Source organism: Herpailurus yagouaroundi, unplaced genomic scaffold (assembly GCF_014898765.1).
Source record: "Herpailurus yagouaroundi ecotype Mexico unplaced genomic scaffold, PumYag 199, whole genome shotgun sequence".
Taxonomy (NCBI): domain Eukaryota; kingdom Metazoa; phylum Chordata; class Mammalia; order Carnivora; family Felidae; genus Herpailurus; species Herpailurus yagouaroundi.
The window spans coordinates 21101941-21120443 of NW_024412430.1; the positions used below are offsets into that span (position 1 = coordinate 21101941).

At 39.0% G+C, this 18503-nt stretch overlaps 1 long non-coding RNA gene across 1 annotated transcript; it reads left to right on the forward strand.

The window, feature by feature from the left end:
• The first annotated feature begins 567 nt into the window (after nucleotides 1-567).
• Nucleotides 568-7285, forward strand: LOC121013763 (uncharacterized). The gene is made up of 3 exons (XR_005782913.1): nucleotides 568-1736; nucleotides 4130-5128; nucleotides 7001-7285. It is a non-coding gene; the product is annotated as an uncharacterized LOC121013763 (long non-coding RNA).
• Nucleotides 7286-18503: the final 11218 nt, after the last annotated feature.

Consider the following 18503-nt stretch of genomic DNA (forward strand, 5'->3'; position numbering starts at 1 on the left):
GGGGCACATGTACTCCAATGTTTATAGCAGCACTATCAACAATAATCAAAGTATGGAAAGAGCCCAAATGTCCATCAACTGAAGAATGGCTAAGAAGATGTGATTTATATGTACAACGGAATACTACTTGACAATGAGAAAGAATGCAGTCTTGCCATTAGCAACAACGTGGATGGAACTGGAGGGTATTATGGTAAGTGAAATAAGTCAGTCAGAGAGAGACAGATATCATATATTTTCACTCATATATGGAATTTGAGAAACTTAACAGAAGACCATGGGGGAAGGGAAGGGGGAAATCGTTTCAAACAGAGAGGGAGGTAAACCATAAGAGACTCTTAAATACAGAGAACAAACTGAGGGTTGATGGAGGGGCAAGGGAGAGGGAAATGGGTGATGGGCATTGAGGAGGGCACTTGTTGAGATGGGGCACTGGTTGTTGTATGTAAACAATGAATCATGGGAATCTACTTCTGAATCTGAGAGCATACACTGTATGTTAGGTAACTTGACGATAAATTGTATTTAAAAAAAAAAAAGTATTGCCCTGGAGGTGCTGATTAATTGTAAAATTTTTAAAAATTAAATTCTAAAAATATTAGAAATGGATATGTTTGTTGTAATTTCCAAACAGTACCTTCTCCCTTAGAAACCTAAGCATTAGAATTAGCAAATCAGCATGATTTGAAAATAATATTTGAAATAAGTGTAACATATTGAGATCAGTGTAATAATAATTAGAAAATATGATAGGAAAATTATCCCATTTACCACAACACTGGCAACTATGATACCTTGGAATAATCTAAAATGAAAAAAACTTTATGAAGAAAAAACACAGCTTTTCTAAAGGAATAAAAAATAGATAACCCATGTTCATGATAGAAGAATTACTACTTTTAAGAGGCCATATATTGAAAGCAATACTGATAAAATTGCTACCGTTTAAAAAATAGAATGTAAAAAGATGATTATCTGGTTTATATTCATCTGTACAAGAGTAGTCAAGACAATCTTGCAGAAACAAAAAGGCAGAGGAAGGGGTAGACCTGCCCTGTGAATTATGAAAACAAAGTTAAATTTTATCATTGAGACCAGCAGCATCAGTGCATGAATAGACAATAGAGGATCAAGAAACAGACCTATGTATATTTTGAAATTTGGTATACAATAGGTGACATTTCAAATCAGAATGGAGAAATGATGCTTCAGTAAGTGATCTTGGAAGGACTGGCTATCCACATGGAATGAAGCAGATCCTTTCCTCATACTGTGCACAAAAATAAGTTTTTTATGTGTGAAGGATCTAAGCTTTTTTTTTTAAGTTATAGGGAAAAAATTAGAAAAGAGTAGGCTTTTAAAGCAGGATTAAATAATACAAAAGCAAAACTTATAGCAAAATAATTAGTCTATATAAAGATTTAAATCTTTTGTACAAGTGACACCATAACCAAAATTAAGACATGCTGTTGACAGCAACCCCTAAATTGAGCAAAGAGGAAACATAATTTGCAGAAGAAACCAAATCCTAAAGTACAGGATAAAGTGCTCAAAATCATTAGTAATCACAACAAAATAAAACAGTAATGACCTATCACTTTGTACTATTAGGCTGGCCAATAAAAAGAAAGAAAGCTGGATGATGCCGAGTGTTTGCAGACGCATAGAGATATGCGACCCAATGATGGAAGCTGCCTCTACCTGGCTCACATCTGAACGTCTTTGGCCAATCCAAGGTATGTGTTCTCAGTAGTGTGGGTTCCGGGTAACAGTGTCTCAGCTCCCCACCGTGTCCCTGCCCATCCCCTGTTCTGATCATCAGAAGGCTGCATTCTCTACTATTCCCTGCATCTGGCAGGAGGGGCAGACTTAGATGCTAATCTCCTTTGCTCTGAGGGTATAGCTTTTTGAAGTCCTAGTTCAGTGTGAGGCTGACTCCTGTGCACCTCCATTATGCACATCCGGCACCTAGGTGGCTGACAGAGAACCAGCCAAATGCCCTGCAGTATATACCTCAGTCAGTTCCAACTTTGGGGCAGCCTGGGGTAGATGGGGTGCCAATCGCAGGAGAGCAGGAACTGGAGAAGGTGTACAAGCTTTGTGCCCCAGCTTAGTCCACCATTTGCATCACTCCCATTGTGTACAGCTTTCCTACACATCATGGGGCCTGCCTTCCCCGAGCCTCCCTCGACTGAGAACAAAGCATCGTTACTCTTTGCAAGTGTGATTGGAGTCTCCAAGTTGATGATGACCTGTTCTAATCTGAACACCTGTGCCAGAGCACTAGCAAAATGAGCAAGAGTTCTTCTGCTGGATTCCCTTTACTCTGAGCAGCACTTTGGGCTCTGTGTGTTGCTTGTTTGGTGGGGTGATCCAGACCTTCATCCCCAGGGTGATGTTGTGGTGGTTTTTCCTTGCTCATTGAAAGTCATTGCTGGGTATGACAGTTAAGAGATACCCAGTTATTTACATAGACACACTCCACTCTACTTGATTCTCTATGAGCAGTCTAGTCCCTGATGCTTGTCAGTTACAATCCCAATCATCAGAGCCAATCCTTTCTTTACCTTTGGGCCACTGGCCAAGAACAGAGAATAGTCAGGTGGTAGTCATAGCTTCCACTTAAGAGGAATGTTTGCTGTGACCCTGAAAGAAGTGTCTCCACTCATATCTCCAGGAGCTAGGACCTGTAATCCCAGAGAGCCAAAGGTTGCATGAATGGGAAACAAAAAAATATGTAGGGTTGCGGTCTGTCATAAGAGAGGGGGCCACCCCTACACTTGTTGGTTCTCAGACTCATGTATTCTAGCAATAGTGGCACTATTGGTCATCAGTCATTATTGATTCAGAAATGATGCCACATCCTGGATTGGAAGATGGTATCCAAGCCACACTAAGTATTGACTCTTGGTCAGCACCTTAGGGGAACCATCAATAGGGCATCCCACCATCATATCAGACCAGTTAATTCTGGATGATGGGTAGGAGACAAGATCAATGCATTCCATAGTCATGAGCTCATGGTTACACCTCCTTTGGTGTAAAATGGGCCCTTTGTTCTGAGGCAGGACTGTGGGATATCACAGGTAAGGCATTCTGCAGGCGTCTGGGTGATGTGCTGGTAGAACCATGGGCAGGGGTCATAAGGACAAAATCCTGCCTTGTGATTAATGGTGCCAAGTTGATAGCATCAGTCTGCTGTCTACTAGATGGGCCTTTGGCATTGGTAGCAACTATGTCAGTCTTGATATAGGAAGCCCTTGCCATTGGGCCTGTGCTTAGCTCTCACCCCTGACACTGTTCACGGGCCTTTGCACAAGGACTGGGTTGCCAAGAATAGTCTGTCTGGCATGGCAGCCAAAAGATGGTCATCCTGTTACCAGTAATACTGAGAGCCTTTTCTGCAGTGTATGGTCTCTGGCAGGCTTTCAAGTAAGACACAAAGATCTCATGCTGTCTGCCCTACTGCACATCTCTTTCTCAGACCTCAGACCCTTCTAGGCCCCTGACCAGACAAGCCATCTGCCACTGTCAAAAGTCCATGTGTCTCTGTACCTCTAGTCATTTTCTTTCATATGAATGAATTACTAACAGAGCCACTCCAAGCTTGGTTCACCTGAAGGACTTCCTTTCATGGTGTCTTTCAGGGATGTCCCAAGTGGCATTCTAATGAGGCAGGGGTGCAGCAGCAGACCATTTCAGCCAACACCCACATAATGAGCCAGCCTAGTTGTGATTCACTCTGAGTCATTTCTTCATGCTGGTTAGTCATAGGAAGCCCCCGTGAAACATGGGTGCTGGTTGAGGGAGAGGCAGCACAGGTAGGAGTCCGGACCACCTGTTCCTGTGATTTACCTGGGCCTTATGGCTCCTCTTAAGCCCAGTCCCAAATGGGCCACTACCATTACACGATTGATCATTGCTGTACACACCAATTTCTGTGATGATGGATCATATCAAATCTAGTTTATGATGGCAAACTCAGATCACTTGTCACTTTGTGTCCTGTGGTGGGGTGATCTGTAACTACCAGGGCATGAGAGCTGCTCTTCAAATGACTGGTGCTCCTCTGTAGAGGGTATCATTTTACTCCAAATCATACCTCTCTGTTCTGTCTTCTCTATTGGAGCTTTCCAGATTCCAAACAACGTCCTTACCAACCGTAGATCTCACGAGCAACTTCCGACCTGCTGAGTTCTAGGATCAAGGAGAGCAGCTTGTGCCACAGTTGGGATCTTCTCTGGACCCTTGGGAATTTGGCAGCCTCTGGGGTTATCCAATAAATGAATCAGAGTATTCCCAACTTTGGTACTTGTTTCCTCCAAATTCAAATTCCAAAGAGACCCACAATGTATTATTTTCATTGTTTTTATTTAAGTGGAGAGACATTTCAAGTGCAGCAGCTTGCCCATCACCTGTGAAGAAACATCCTGACCTGACCTTGATCTACCCAGTGCCTGGGAATAGCCATAAGCTCCTTTGAGAAATGGTTGCAGGAATATTTACTGTGTACATTTGCGTGGAGTTACAGGAGTGTTACTAAAGGGGGACTGACCTTCCACTTCATGTACTCTGAGTGTATAGATTTAGAGCTGAGCCCTGGGTGTGGGACCCTGATTTTCCATTAAGGTAGCAAACGGCTAATGATTTATTTATTTTGTTTGCTTGTTTATGTAAATAAATTATCATCCTAGAGAACTGTGGTATCAGCCACCACCTGAGATCCCTGCAGATCAAACCATCTTGATTGCCACTCCAACTTTGCCTGTCCTTAGTCTGCTGAGATGGCTTTAGGTATTTTTGCTTAAGTAAAAGTCATGAATCAAAGGTGAGTGCCCGGGTCAATAAATGATCTCTCTGCTCTTAAATTCTACATTCGCTTATCTAACACTGTGTAAAAGGATCCACTTTTACACAGACTCCCCAGGCCCTATTGTTAGGCAGCTCCTGTAATACCTTTTCTTATATAGGCATTTTTTTCTCATAGGAGGACTTTTTATTTCTCTCCCCAGGCTGTGCTGGTACCTGACTCTTGGTATCAACACAGAGACAATGAGGAGTTGGGGGAATGGAGGGGCAGGTAGGTCCTGAGAAGGACAAACATCATCATTTAAGGCATCCACTTCAGGTGAGGCTAATGTGGAAAACGCTGTTTCTGCCATCAGGAAGTGTTCAGGGACATGAGGGGGAGGGGTATCAAAATTATCAGATTGTGCTTCCAAATATCCCAATCCCAAATATTAGAGTATTACTCATCCTGCATCTGGGCCTGATTTTCACATAAAACCTGCTGAGGCTGTAAATGTAAACTCCTTTGCATTCCACCCTGTGTTGACAGAAGATAAAGTTCTCTGGCTTTCAGATATTTTCTTAAGTTGGAGAATGACTGTCATTTAATTTTTGTAAACTGACATGATACTGAATTTCATCCAAGTACTAGAAGGTAAACTAATTCAAGTAGGTCACTGACCAAGAGAAAGAAGCAGGAGTTCTCGAGAATATAAGGAGGTACACAGTTTACTTCCCAATATGGACATCACATCTACAACTACAGAATCTGTTTTCTTTGCAAGTACACAGAACATTTACAAAAAAAAAAGAAATATACTGGGAAATAAATCAAGTCTCAGTAAATAGTAAAGAATTACTATTATTCAAAGTATGTTCGCTGACCACAATAAAATTATTTTAGAAATAAATGACAAAAATATCAGAAATTTCCATGTTTTGAAATTAAGCTTACTACAAAATAACCACATGTCAAAGAGCACGTTGAAAGAGAAATTTAATTACTTTTGAACAAATGATGAAAAAATACTATGAATCAAAACCTGCAAAGTGCAGCCAACTCAGGATGAGGTTGAATTTTATAGCCATAAGGGCCTATATTGGGAAAGAAAAAAAAAAAAGCTACAAATTAGTGAGCTTCCAATCCATCTTAAAATGTTATAAAAAATAACAGGAAAACAAAAATGGAAATGAAACAATAAAAACAATGAATTCATAAAACAAAAAAAATGCATAATAAAAAGGAACAACAAAAGTTAACATGTGGCTCTTTGACAAGACTAATAAAATTGACAACTCCTTACGAAGACTAAGTAACAGAAAGAAACAGCACAAAAAGCCAACAGTGGGGATGTGAAGGAGGACATTACTAACGAGAGTGTGGAGGATATCATGAATAATGATATGCTGGTAAATTCTCAATCTGGATGACATGGATGAATCCTACAAAAGTATTACCCTGCTAGAAGGAGTCAGAAAGCTGAAGAGTCCTATATTCATTAAAAAAAAAGAATTGAAGGGGCGCCTGGGTGGCGCAGTCGGTTGAGCGTCCGACTTCAGCCAGGTCACGATCTCGCGGTCTGTGAGTTCGAGCCCCGCGTCAGGCTCTGGGCTGATGGCTCGGAGCCTGGAGCCTGTTTCCGATTCTGTGTCTCCCTCTCTCTTTGCCCCTCCCCCGTTCATGCTCTGTCTCTCTCTGTCCCAAAAATAAATAAACGTTGAAAAAAAAATTTAAAATAAAATAAAATAAAATAAAATAAAATAAAATAAAATAAAATAAAATAAAAAGAATTGAACAGAGTTGAGAGTTTCCTCAGAAATTAACAGAGAAGATATGTAGATGACAAATACCACTTGAAAAATGTTCAGGATCATTAGTTACTGTGGAATGCAAATTACAATCACAGCTACTAGTATAGGTAAAATTTTAAAGGTAAGAGTGGAAAATAACAATTGTTGGCCAGGATGTGGAGCAGTAGGAACTCTCCTGGCCTGCTGTGGGAAAGACAAAATGGTTCATCCTCTTGGAAAATGGTTAAACAGTTTCTTACCAAGTTACACATGCACTTAACAGACCAGCAATCCATCCCATTTCTTGTGTTTACCTAAGAGTAAAAAAAAATACATGTGTACCATAAGAAAGAGTCTAACATCTTTTGATGTTTTTGGACAATTTTTAAGCCTAACACCTCTCTCTTCCCCTTCTTCCCAGTTTCAAGCAAGCTAATAATACCTCAACACAGGTGCTCTCTCACTGCTTTCGTGAAGATATGAGGCTCAAACCACACAAGTCTCTGCCCATGCTCTGGAACCTTCCTCCAGCCCCACTCCCATAAAACTCCAAGCCAGTCTCCTTTCCTTGATCTTCTAAGTCATTTTTTGGGCCTGCTTGGCAAGCATTCTGCTCTCCCCAGAAAGCCTCCTTATGTGAATAAGTGAGTAAGAAGTCTTTTCTTAATTTGGGGTGCCTGGGTGGCTCAGTTGGTTCAGCATCTGACTTCAGGTCATAATCTCACAGTTTGTGAGTCTGAGCCTCACATCAGGCTCTGTGCTGACAGCTCAGAGCTGGGAGCCTACTTCGGGTTCTGTCTCTCTCTCTCTCTCTCTCTCTCTCTCTGCTTCTCCCCCGCTTGTGTTCTGTCTCTCTCAAAAATAAATAAATAAACATTAAAACAATTTTTTTTTTTTTTTTTTACAAAAAGAAGTCTTTTCTTAATTTGTGCTAGCATCATCAGTCTGGACATCCAAACCAAACTTGGCAAATCTGCCTCTGCAAGGTGACGGCCATATCTGTGCAAAGGCTTGCGTGTGAATGTTTATAGGAGCTTATTGAAAACAGCCAGGTACAGGAACAACCCAAATGTTCATCAACTGGTGAGTGGATAAACAAGTTGTAGTTCATCTATATACACAGTGAAATATCACTCAGCAATAAAAAGGAACAAAATCCTGATACATACACAAGCATGGATGAATCTCAAAGGCGTTATGCTAGGTGAAAGAAGCCAGTCACAAAGGCTATATACTGGTTGATTCCACTATAGGAATAGAAACCAAATTAGCAGTTTCCTGGGCCTGGGTAAGGAGAGAGGATTGAAAACAAAGGAACGTGAAAAGATTTTTGGTTGGTGTTAATGGTCTACATCTTGTGGTAGTGGTATATGATGTGTACATTTGTCCAAATTCAATGATCTGTACATAAACCTGACTTAAAAGGAAAAAAATTCCTCAAAATGGAAGCTCCAGGCTTCACTGGTGAGTTCTGCTAAATATTCAATGAAAAAGTAATTCTAAACCTTATACTGTTCCCAGAGAATAGAAATAAGTGAATATTCCCAACATTTTACAAGGCTAGCATAACTTGATAATGAAACCTGACAAAGACATAAAGAGAAAAGAAAACTATAGGTTTATAATTATAAACATGGATACAAAATGGCAAAATGTCAGTAAAACAAATCCAGTGATATATTTTAAAAACAGACAATATATCATAGTCAAGATAGGTTTATTCTAGGAATGTAAGGTTTGTATATTAGAAAACCTATCAATGCAACTTACCACATTAACAGATTAAGGATAAAAATCATGTTACACCTCAGAAGATGCAGAAAAATTATTCAGTAGAATTTAAAATTTATTTTAATAAAAAATTAGCAAACAAGGAATAAAGGGTAACATATTGAGAAATGTGTCTATATTAAACCTACCACAAAGCATCCTTACTGGTACATTGAAATCTTTCTATTTATAATCAGCAACAAAACAATCCACTTCTGTTTAACGTTTTATATATCTATATCTACATCTATATCTATATAATTTATTGTCAGATTGGTTTCCATACAACACCCAGTGCTCATCCCAACAGGTGCCCTCCTCAATGCCCATCACCCACTTTCCCCCTCTCTTCCACTCCCTCATCAACCCTCAGTTCTCAGTATTTAAGAATCCCTTATGGATTGCCTATTTCCCTCTCGGTAACTTTTTTTTCCCCTTCCCCTCCCCCCCCCCTGGTTTTCTGTTAAGTTTCTCAGGATCCACATATAAGTAAAAACATATGGTGTCTGTCTTTCTCTGACTGACTTATTTCACTCAGCATTGAACCCTCCAGTTCCATCCATGTTACTGCAAATGCAGGATTTCATTCTTTCTCATTGCCAAGTAGTATTCCATTGTATATATAAGCCACATCTTCTTTATCCATTTGTCAGTTGATGGGCATTTAGGCTCTTTCCATAATTTGACTATTGTTGAAAGTGCTGCTATAAACATTGGGGTACAAGTGCCCCTATGCATCAGCACTCCTGTATCCCTTGGGTAGATTCCTAGCAGTGCTATTGCTGGGTCATAGGGTAGATCTATTTTTAATTTTTTGAGGAACCTCCACACTGTTTTCAAGAGCGGCTGCACCAGTTTGCATTCCCATCAACAGTGCAAGAGGGTTCCCATTTCTCCACATCCTCTCAAGCATCTATAGTCTCCTGATTTGTTCATTTTAGCCACTCTGATTGGCGTGGGGTGGTATCTCCATGTGGTTTTGATTTGTATTTCCCTGATGAGAAGTGACGTTGAGCATCTTTTCATGTGCCTGTTGGCCATCTGGATGTCTTCTTTAGAAAAGTGTCTATTCATGTCTTCTACCCATTTCTTCACTGGATTATTTGTTTTTCAAGTGTGGAGTTTGGTGAGTTCTTTATAGATTTTGGATATTAGCCCTTTATCCGATATGTCATTTGCAAATATCTTTTCTGATTCCATTGGTTGCCTTTTAGTTTTGTTGATTGTTTCCTTTGCAGTGCAGAAGCTTTTTATCTTGATGAGGTCCCAATAGTTCATTTTTGCTTTTAATTCCCTTGCCTTTGGAGATGTGTCAAGTAAGAAATTGCTGCGGCTGAGGTCAGAGAGGTTTTTTACTGCTTTCTCCTCTAGGGTTTTGATGGTTTCCTGTCTCACATTCAGTTCCTTCATCCATTTTGAGTTTATTTTTGTGAATGGTGTAAGAAAGTGGTTTAGTTTCATTCTTCTGCATGTTGCTGTCCAGTTCTCCCAGCACCATTTGTTAAAGAGACTGTCTTTTTTCCATTGGATACTCTTTCCTGCTTTGTCAGAGATTAGTTGGCCATACGTTTGTGGGTCCAATTCTGGAGTCTCTATTCTATTCCATTGGTCTATGTGTCTGTTTTTGTGCCAATACCATGCTGTCTTGATGATTACAGCTTTGTAGTAGAGGCTAAAGTCTGGGATTGTGATGCTTCCTGCTTTGGTCTTCTTCTTCAATATTACTTTGGCTATTCAGGGTCCTTTGTGGTTCCATACAAATTTTAGGATTGCTTGTTCTAGCTTCAAGAAGAATGCTGGTGCAATTTTGATTGGGATTGCATTGAATATGTAGACAGCTTTGGGTAGTATTGACATTTTAACAATATTTCTTGTTCCAATCCATGAGCACGAAATGTTTTTCCATTTCTTTGTATCTTCTTCAATCTCCTTCATAAGCTTTCTAAATTTTCAGCATACAGATCTTTTACATCTTTGGTTAGGTTTATTCCTAGGTATTTTATGCTTCTTGGTGCAATTGTGAATGGGATCAGTTTCTTTATTTGTCTTTCTGTTGCTCCATTATTGGTGTATAAAAATGCAACTGATTTCTGTACATTAATTTTGTATCCTGCGACTTTGCTGAATTCATGTACCAGTTACAGCAGACTTTTGGTGGAGTCTATTGGGTTTTCCATGTATATCATGTCATCTGCAAAAAGTGAAAGCTTGACTTCATTATGCCAATTTTGATGCCTTTGATTTCCTTTTGTTGTCTGATTGCTGATGCTAGAACTTCCAACCCTATGTTAAACAACAGCAGTGAGAGTGGACATCCCTGTCGTGTTCCTGATCTCAGGGGGAAAGCTCTCGGTTTTTCCCATTGAGGATGATATTAGCTGTGGGCTTTTCATAAATGGCTTTTATGATGTTTAAATGTGTTCCTTCTATCCCAACTTTCTTGAGGGTTTCTATTAAGAAAGGATGCTGAATTTTGTCAAATGCTTTTTCTGCATCAATTGAGAGGATCATATGGTTCTTATCTTTTCTTTTATTAATGTTATATCACATTGATTTATGAATATTGAAGCAGCTGTGCAGCCCAGGAATGAATTCCACTTGATCATGGTGAATAATTCTTTTTATGTGCTGTTGAATTCGATTTGCCTAGTATCTTGTTGAGGTCTTTCTCCTGTCCAGATATGGTCCTGCACTTCCCTAGCCACTCTTTCTCCTCCCTTTGTCTCTCCACAGAAGGGGGCTCCTCCCCTCTGTGTCCACGCAGTCTTTTTTTTTTTTAATCTCCCCCAGTTCGCAGTTACCCACCTATCTTTTTTTCCAGCTTTCCCATTTTCTTCCTAGTAGATTCAGTCTCTTTTCCTCCTGAGCTCTGGTGTTCAAAGTCCTTTGGCTTCTACACTTCTTTGTTTGAGAGACGGGAAGGATGGATCCCCCTACTTCACCATGTTGGCTCCCTGCTCCTTGCTGTTTAACATTTTTATTGGAGAACTGAGCCTGAGCAGTAAGGTACATAAAAATAAGTGTATAGTGATTGGAAATGATGAAATAAGAGACCATCCTTTTTGGAAATAAGATGATAATATATGTAGCAAATCCCAAATAGACTTCAGGTCAACTATTAGCATCAATAATACATTTTAACAATTTTGCTAGATAAAAAATGAGTAAATAAAAATCTAGTGTTCGTCTACATGCCGATTATTTACAAAATAAAAGAGATACTAATTACAATGCAATAAAAAGTTTTATTTTTAAGTAGGCTCCACACCCAATGTGGGGCTTGAACTCACAACCCTAAGAGAGATTGAATCAGGTGCTCTACTGACTGAGCCACCCAGGCATCCCAATGCACTAAAAAGTTTTAAGTACCTAGGAATAAATGTAATAAAATGTGTATACAGTCTTTTTAAGTGAAATTATAAATCTTTAATTAGATTTATTAAAGAAGACCCAAGTAAGTGCAGAATATTATGTTCCTGGATCAGAGGACTCTGGATATATCAATATCCTCAGTTTATATATTTCCCCCCAATGCAATCCCAACACAATCTCAATACATTTTTGTCTGGAATTTGACAACATGGAAATGCAGAGGGCTGAGAATAGCTAAGGAACAGTAAAAAATGGTACTTGTTTTTTAATGTTTATTTTTTTGAGAGAGAGCACGGGCAGGGGAGGGGCAGAGGGAGAGAGAGAAACACAGAATCTGAAGCAGGCTCCAGGCTCTAAGCTGTCAGCACAGAGTCTGACGGAGGGCTTGAACTCATGAACCATGAGATCATGACCTCAGTTAAAGTCATATGCTCAACGAACTGAGCCACCCAAGCACCGCTGTAACAGTCAAAAATGAAATTAAGGTGTAATATGAACACTTGTTATGAAGAAGATTAAGATAGTACAGTGTTGGTAGTGGGATGAGGAAGGTGAGAGAGATCAAGGAAAGAAGGGAGAGCCCAGAAACAGGTCCATGGACATAGTAACACAACAGAACAGGAAGTAACACTGAAGAGCAATGGGAGGGAAGGATAATGTTTAGAATAGTGTTGGGATAATTGAGTAGCCATGTGGGAAAAAAACTGGAATTCTTCCTCAAACCATATGCAAGGATCAACTTATGACACATGGAAAGTAAACTATAAAGCATTTAGAAGAGTGAGCATATGGAAGAGTTTGTTTGTTTTTACTGTGTGGTATGTTAGAATTATTTAAATCAGTCATAATAGAATTGCCCATTAAGGAACAGATTTATAATTTAACTACATTAAAATTTAAAAATTCTGTGCATTAAAAGCACTATTTAAAACTTGAAGAGAGAAAGTAAGCGTGTCAAATTTTTCCAACATATATAAGCAAAGGGTTAAAATGTAGACTATATATATTTAAAAGTCTCGGGGTGCCTGGGTGGCTCAGTCGGTTAAGTGGCGCACTTCGACTCAGGTCGTGATCTCGCGGTCTGTGAGTTCGAGTCCCGCGTTGGGCTCTGTGCTGACAGCTCAGAGCCTGGAGCCTGTTTCAGATTCTGTGTCTCCCTCTCTCTGACCCTCCCCCATTCATGCTCTGTCTCTCTCTGTCTCAAAAATAAATAAACGTTAAAAATTTTTTTTCTTAAAAAGTCTCTTCAATGAGAAAGAGCAGGCAAAGAATGGAAAATAGATGGGAATTGATAAATAAGAATTGCCAAATATGAAAATTTACTTAAAATTATTATTCAGGAAATGTATATTAAAGTATGGTGAGATACCACTCTAAGCCCTCAGATTGGCAAGAAACTTAGAAAGCTTAAAAGTAACAAATGTTGAAGATATGTCACAACAGGAACTCATTCATCACTGGAGTGCCTATTAGTATCTCCCCTTGGAAAAATGTTTATTAAATGGTAAAGTCAGAGGTACTCATATCACCACTCCTAGGAATATATATCTTTAGAAGCTCTTGCACATGTGAACCATGACATATAAACAAGATTTTTCATAAAAGTGTTCAGTAGCCCCAAAGTAGAAAAAAAAAAAAAAACCCAGGAGTTCAAAAATAAAATAATTATTCTATGGCAGAGTTACACAACAGGAATAATAATACAAATAAACAGACTACATGCAGCTACATGCAACAACACTGGTGAATCTTACAGAAGGTTGAGCAAATGAAGTAAGATATAAAAGAATAAATCTAGTACAGTTACACTTAGATACAATTCAAAAATAAGCAAAATGAAATGGTATTACTTACAGATTTAAACATGGGTAAAACCATGAAGCAAAACAAAGAATTGATTACCACGAATTCAAGATTCAAGATTGTGATTACATATAAAGTGGATTAAGAGGGTTTTTATCATGAAAGAACACATATGTTCATTCTAGGGACCTGCAGTTTTCTATTTCTTAACCTGAGTAGTAATTGCATTAGTGTTTGCTTTATAATACTTTGCTAAACTGTACATCTATGTTTTATCCATTTCTCTGTACATAGTTTCACAATAAAAAGTTTAAAATTGTATGTTGTCTGTTGTATAACAAATCACCACAATATTTAACAGTTTAAGCAATCAAATATTAATTATTTCACACAGTTTCTGAAGGTCAGGCTTCTGGGGATGGTACTGGCTAGGGCTGTGATCATCTGACTGGGACTGGAATCCACTTCCATGATAGCTCACTCTCATGGCTGTGGGTGGGAAGTCTCAGCTCCTCACCACACAGGCCTCTTCAAAGGACTGAGTGTCCTCACAATGTGATGGTTGGCTTTCTCCAGAGAGTGATTTGAGAGAGAGGACAAGTCTGCAGTGCCTTTCATTACCTAGTATTGGAAGTCAGACAGTGTCACTGCCACATTCTGTGCCAAAAAGGAAGTCATTCACACTCCAGTCATGCTGAAAGATAGGGATTAATAAAATCAATTTCTCCAAGGGAGGAATATCAAAGTATTTGTGGACATACTTAAAATCACCATAAATTTTATAGAAAGCCTACTATAAACAAAGTACTTGCAACATATATGAAGCAGAAGACTATTACAAACAAGGACAAAGACCCAATATGCATACCGACAAAGGACATAAAACACATTCCAGGGAAGATATAAAAGAAACTATCAAGAAACATTGCTAATAAAAAAAATCTGGGGGCGCCTGGGTGGCTTCAGTCAGTCGAGTGGCCGGCTCTTGGTTTTGGCTCAGGTTATGATCTCATGGTTCCTGGGTTTGAGGCCCACATCGGGCTCTGTGCTGATAGTGTGGAGCCTGCTTGGGATTCTCTCACTCCCTCTCTGTTCTACCCCCACTCGCATGTACATGTGCACGCATGCTCTCTATCTCAAATAAATAAACTTAAAAAAATTTAGAGTCTCTTGTGGTTTGTTTACTTCTGTCCTTGATTCACCTCCCTTCCCATATGTTCATCTTTTCTTTCTTAAATTCCACATATGAGTGAAATCATATGGTATTTGTCTTTTTCTGATTGACTTATTTCGCTTAGCACAATACATTCTAGCTCCATCCATGTTGTTGCAAATGGCAAGATTTTATTCTTTTTTTTTTTTTAATGTTTTTAACGTTTATTTTTGAGACAGAGACAGAGCATGAACAGGGGAGGGGCAGAGAGAGAGGGAGACACAGAATCTGAAACAGGCTTCAGGCTCTGAGCTGTCAGCACAGCACAGAGCCTGACGTGGGGCTCGAACTCATAGACTGTGAGATCATGACCTGAGCTGAAGTTGGATGCTTAACCGACCTAGCCACCCAGGTGCCCCAAGATTTTATTCTTTTTGATAACTGAGTAAAAGATTCCATAGTGTGTGTGTACACACACACACACACACACACACACACACACACACACTACATCTTCTTTATCTATAAGTTGATGAACCTTTGGGCTCTCTCCATATTTTGTTTATTGTTGATAATGCTGTTATAAACATTGGGGTTCATATACCCCTTCGAATCTGTATTTTTGTATCCCTTTGATAAATACCTAATAGTGTAATTTCTGAATCATAGGGTAGTTCTATATTTAGTTTCTTGAGGAACCTCCATACTGTTTTCCAGAGTGGGTGCACCAGTTTGCATTCCCACCAACAGTGCAAAAGGGTTCCCCTTTCTCTGAATCCTCACCAACATCTGTTGTTTCTTGTGTTAATTTTAGCCATTCTGACAGGTGTGAGGTGGTATCTCATGGTTGTTTTGATTTGTGTTTCCCTGACAATGAGTGATGTTGAGCATCTTTTAATGTGCCTGTTATCCATCTGGATGTCTTCTTTCGAAAAGTGTCTATTCATGTCTTCTGCCAGTTTCTTAACTGGGTTGTTTGTTTTCTGGGTGTTGAGTTTGATAAATTCTTTATAGATTTTGGATGTGAACCCTTTATCCTATATATCATTTGCAATTATCTTCTATTCTGTAGGCTGCCTTTTAGTTTTGTTGTTTCTTTCACTTTCACATCTTTATCTTGATGAAGTCCCAATAGTTCATGTTTGCTTTTGTTTCCCTTGCCTTTGGCAAATTGTCTAGTAAGAAGTTGCTATGGCTGAGGTCAGGAGATGCTGCAAGTGCTCTCCTCTAGTACCTTGGATGTTTCCTGTCTCATATTTAGGCCTTTCATCCATTTTGAATTTATTTTTGTGTATGGTGTAAGAAAGTGGCCTAGTTGCATTCTTCTGCATGTTGCTGTCCAGTTTTCCCAGCATCATTTGTGGAAGTGACTGTCTTTTTTCCATTGGATACTCTTTCTTGCTTTGTCAAAGATGAGTTGACCATATAGTTGTGGGTCCATTTCTGGGTTTTCTTTTCTGTTCTGCTGATCTTTGTGTCTGTTTTTGTGCCAGTACCATGCTGTCTTGATGACTACAGCTTTGTAGTATAGCTTGAAATCCAGAATCGTGATGCCTCCAGTTTTGTTTTTCTTTTTCAGGATTGCTTTGGCTATTCACGGTCTTTTGCGGTACCATAAAAGTTTTAGGATTGTTTATTCTAGCTCTGTGAAAACTGCTGGTGGTGTTTTGATAGGGATTGAATTCAATGTATAGATTGTTTGGGGGTAGTACAGACATTTTAACAATGTTTGTTCTTCCAATCCGTGAGCATGGAATGCTTTTCTATTTCTTTGTGTCCTCTTAAATTTCTTTCATAAGTGTTCTATAGTTTTCAGAGTACAGATCTTTTACCTCTTTGGTTAGGTTTGTTCCTAGGCATCTAATTGCTTTTGGTGCAATTGCAAATTGGATCTATTCTTTGATTTCTTTTTCTGCTGCTTAATTATTGGTGTATACAAATGCAACAGATTTCTGTACATTGATTTTATATCTTGTGACTTTGCTGAATTCATGTATTCTTGCAGGGTTTTTTTTGGTGGAGATTTTCAGGTTTTACACATAAGCTTTCATGTCATCTGAATAGTGAAAGTTTGAATTCTTCCTTGCTGATTTGGATGCCTTTAATTTCTTTTTTTTTTTTTTTAATTTTTTTTTCAACGTTTATTTATTTTTGGGACAGAGAGAGACAGAGCATGAACGGGGGAGGGGCAGAGAGAGAGGGAGACACAGAATCGGAAACAGGCTCCAGGCTCCGAGCCATCAGCCCAGAGCCCGACGTGGGGCTCGGACTCACGGAGCGCGAGATCCTGACCTGGCTGAAGTCGGACGCTTAACCGACTGCGCCACCCAGGCGCCCCTAATTTCTTTTTGTCTGATTCCTGAGGCTAAGATTTCCAGTACTGTGTTAAAAAGTAATGGTGAGAGTGGAAATCTGTGTCTTGTTCCTGACCATAGGGGAAAAGCTCTCAGTTTCAATTTTTCCCTGTTGAGGATTATATGAGCTGTGGGTCTTTCGTATATGGTGTTTTTGTTGTTGAGGTATGTTCCATCTATCTCTCCTTTGTTTGTTTTTAATCAATAATGGAGCTGTATTTCTCAAGCGCTTTTTCTGTATCCAGCGACAGAATCATATATATGGTTCTTATCCTTTCTTTTATTAATGTAGTGTATCACGTTGATTGATTTATGAATACTGAACCATCCCTGCAGCCCAGAAATAAGTCCCACTTAATCATGGTGAATAGTTCTTTTAATGTACTGTTGAATTTGATGTGCTAGTATCCCGTTGAGAATTTTTGCATCCATGTTCATTAGGAATATTGGCCTGTAATTCTCCTTTTTAGTGGGGTCTTTGGTTTTGGAATCAACGTAATGTTTGCCTTATAGAATGAGTTTGAAATTTCTATTTTTTGGAACAGTTTGAAAAGAATAGGTATTAACTATTCTTTAATATCTGGTAGGGGAGCCTGGGTGGCTCAGTCGGTTAAGTCTCCAACTCTTGGTTTTGGCTCAGGTCATGATCTAACAGTTCATGGAATCAAGCCCTGAGTCAGGCTCTGTGCTGACAGTGCAGAGCTGGCTTGGGATTCTCTTCCACTCTCTCCCTCCCCCCCACATTCTCTCTCTCTCTCTCAAAATGAATAAATACACAATAAATATATAGATATATAAATATAGATATAGATATATAGATACATATAGATATAGATATATAAATATATAGATATATCTGATAGAATTCCCCTGGGAAGCCATCTAGCCCAGGACTCTTGTTGGGAGTTTTTTGATGATGGATTCAATTTCTTTGTTGGTTATAGGTCTGTTCAGATTTGTCTCTTCCTGTTTCAGTTTTGACAGTGCATCAGTTTCTAGGAATTTGTGCATTTATTCCAGATTGCCCAGTTTGTTGGCACATAGTTTTTCATAGTATTCTCTTATAATTGTATTTCTGTGGGATTGATTGTAATCTATCCTCTTTTATTTGTGATTTTATCTATTTGTGTCCTTTCTCTTCTTTTTGATAAGTCTGGCTAAGGGTTTATCAATTTGTTTATTCCTTCAAAGAACCAGTTCTTAGTTTCATTGATCTTTTCTACTGTTTGTTGTTGTTTGTATATCATTATTTCTGCTCTAATCTTTATTAGTTCCATTCTTCTTCTGGCTTTAGGCTTTATTTGCTTTTCCTGTTCTAGCTCCTTTAGGTGTAAGGTTAGGTTGTGTACTGGGGACTTTTTTGCTTCTTGATATAGGCCTGCATTGCAATATACTTGCCTCTTAGGACTGCCTTTGATGCATGCCAAAGGATTTGGATTGTCATGTTTTGTTTTCATGTGCTTCCATGTATT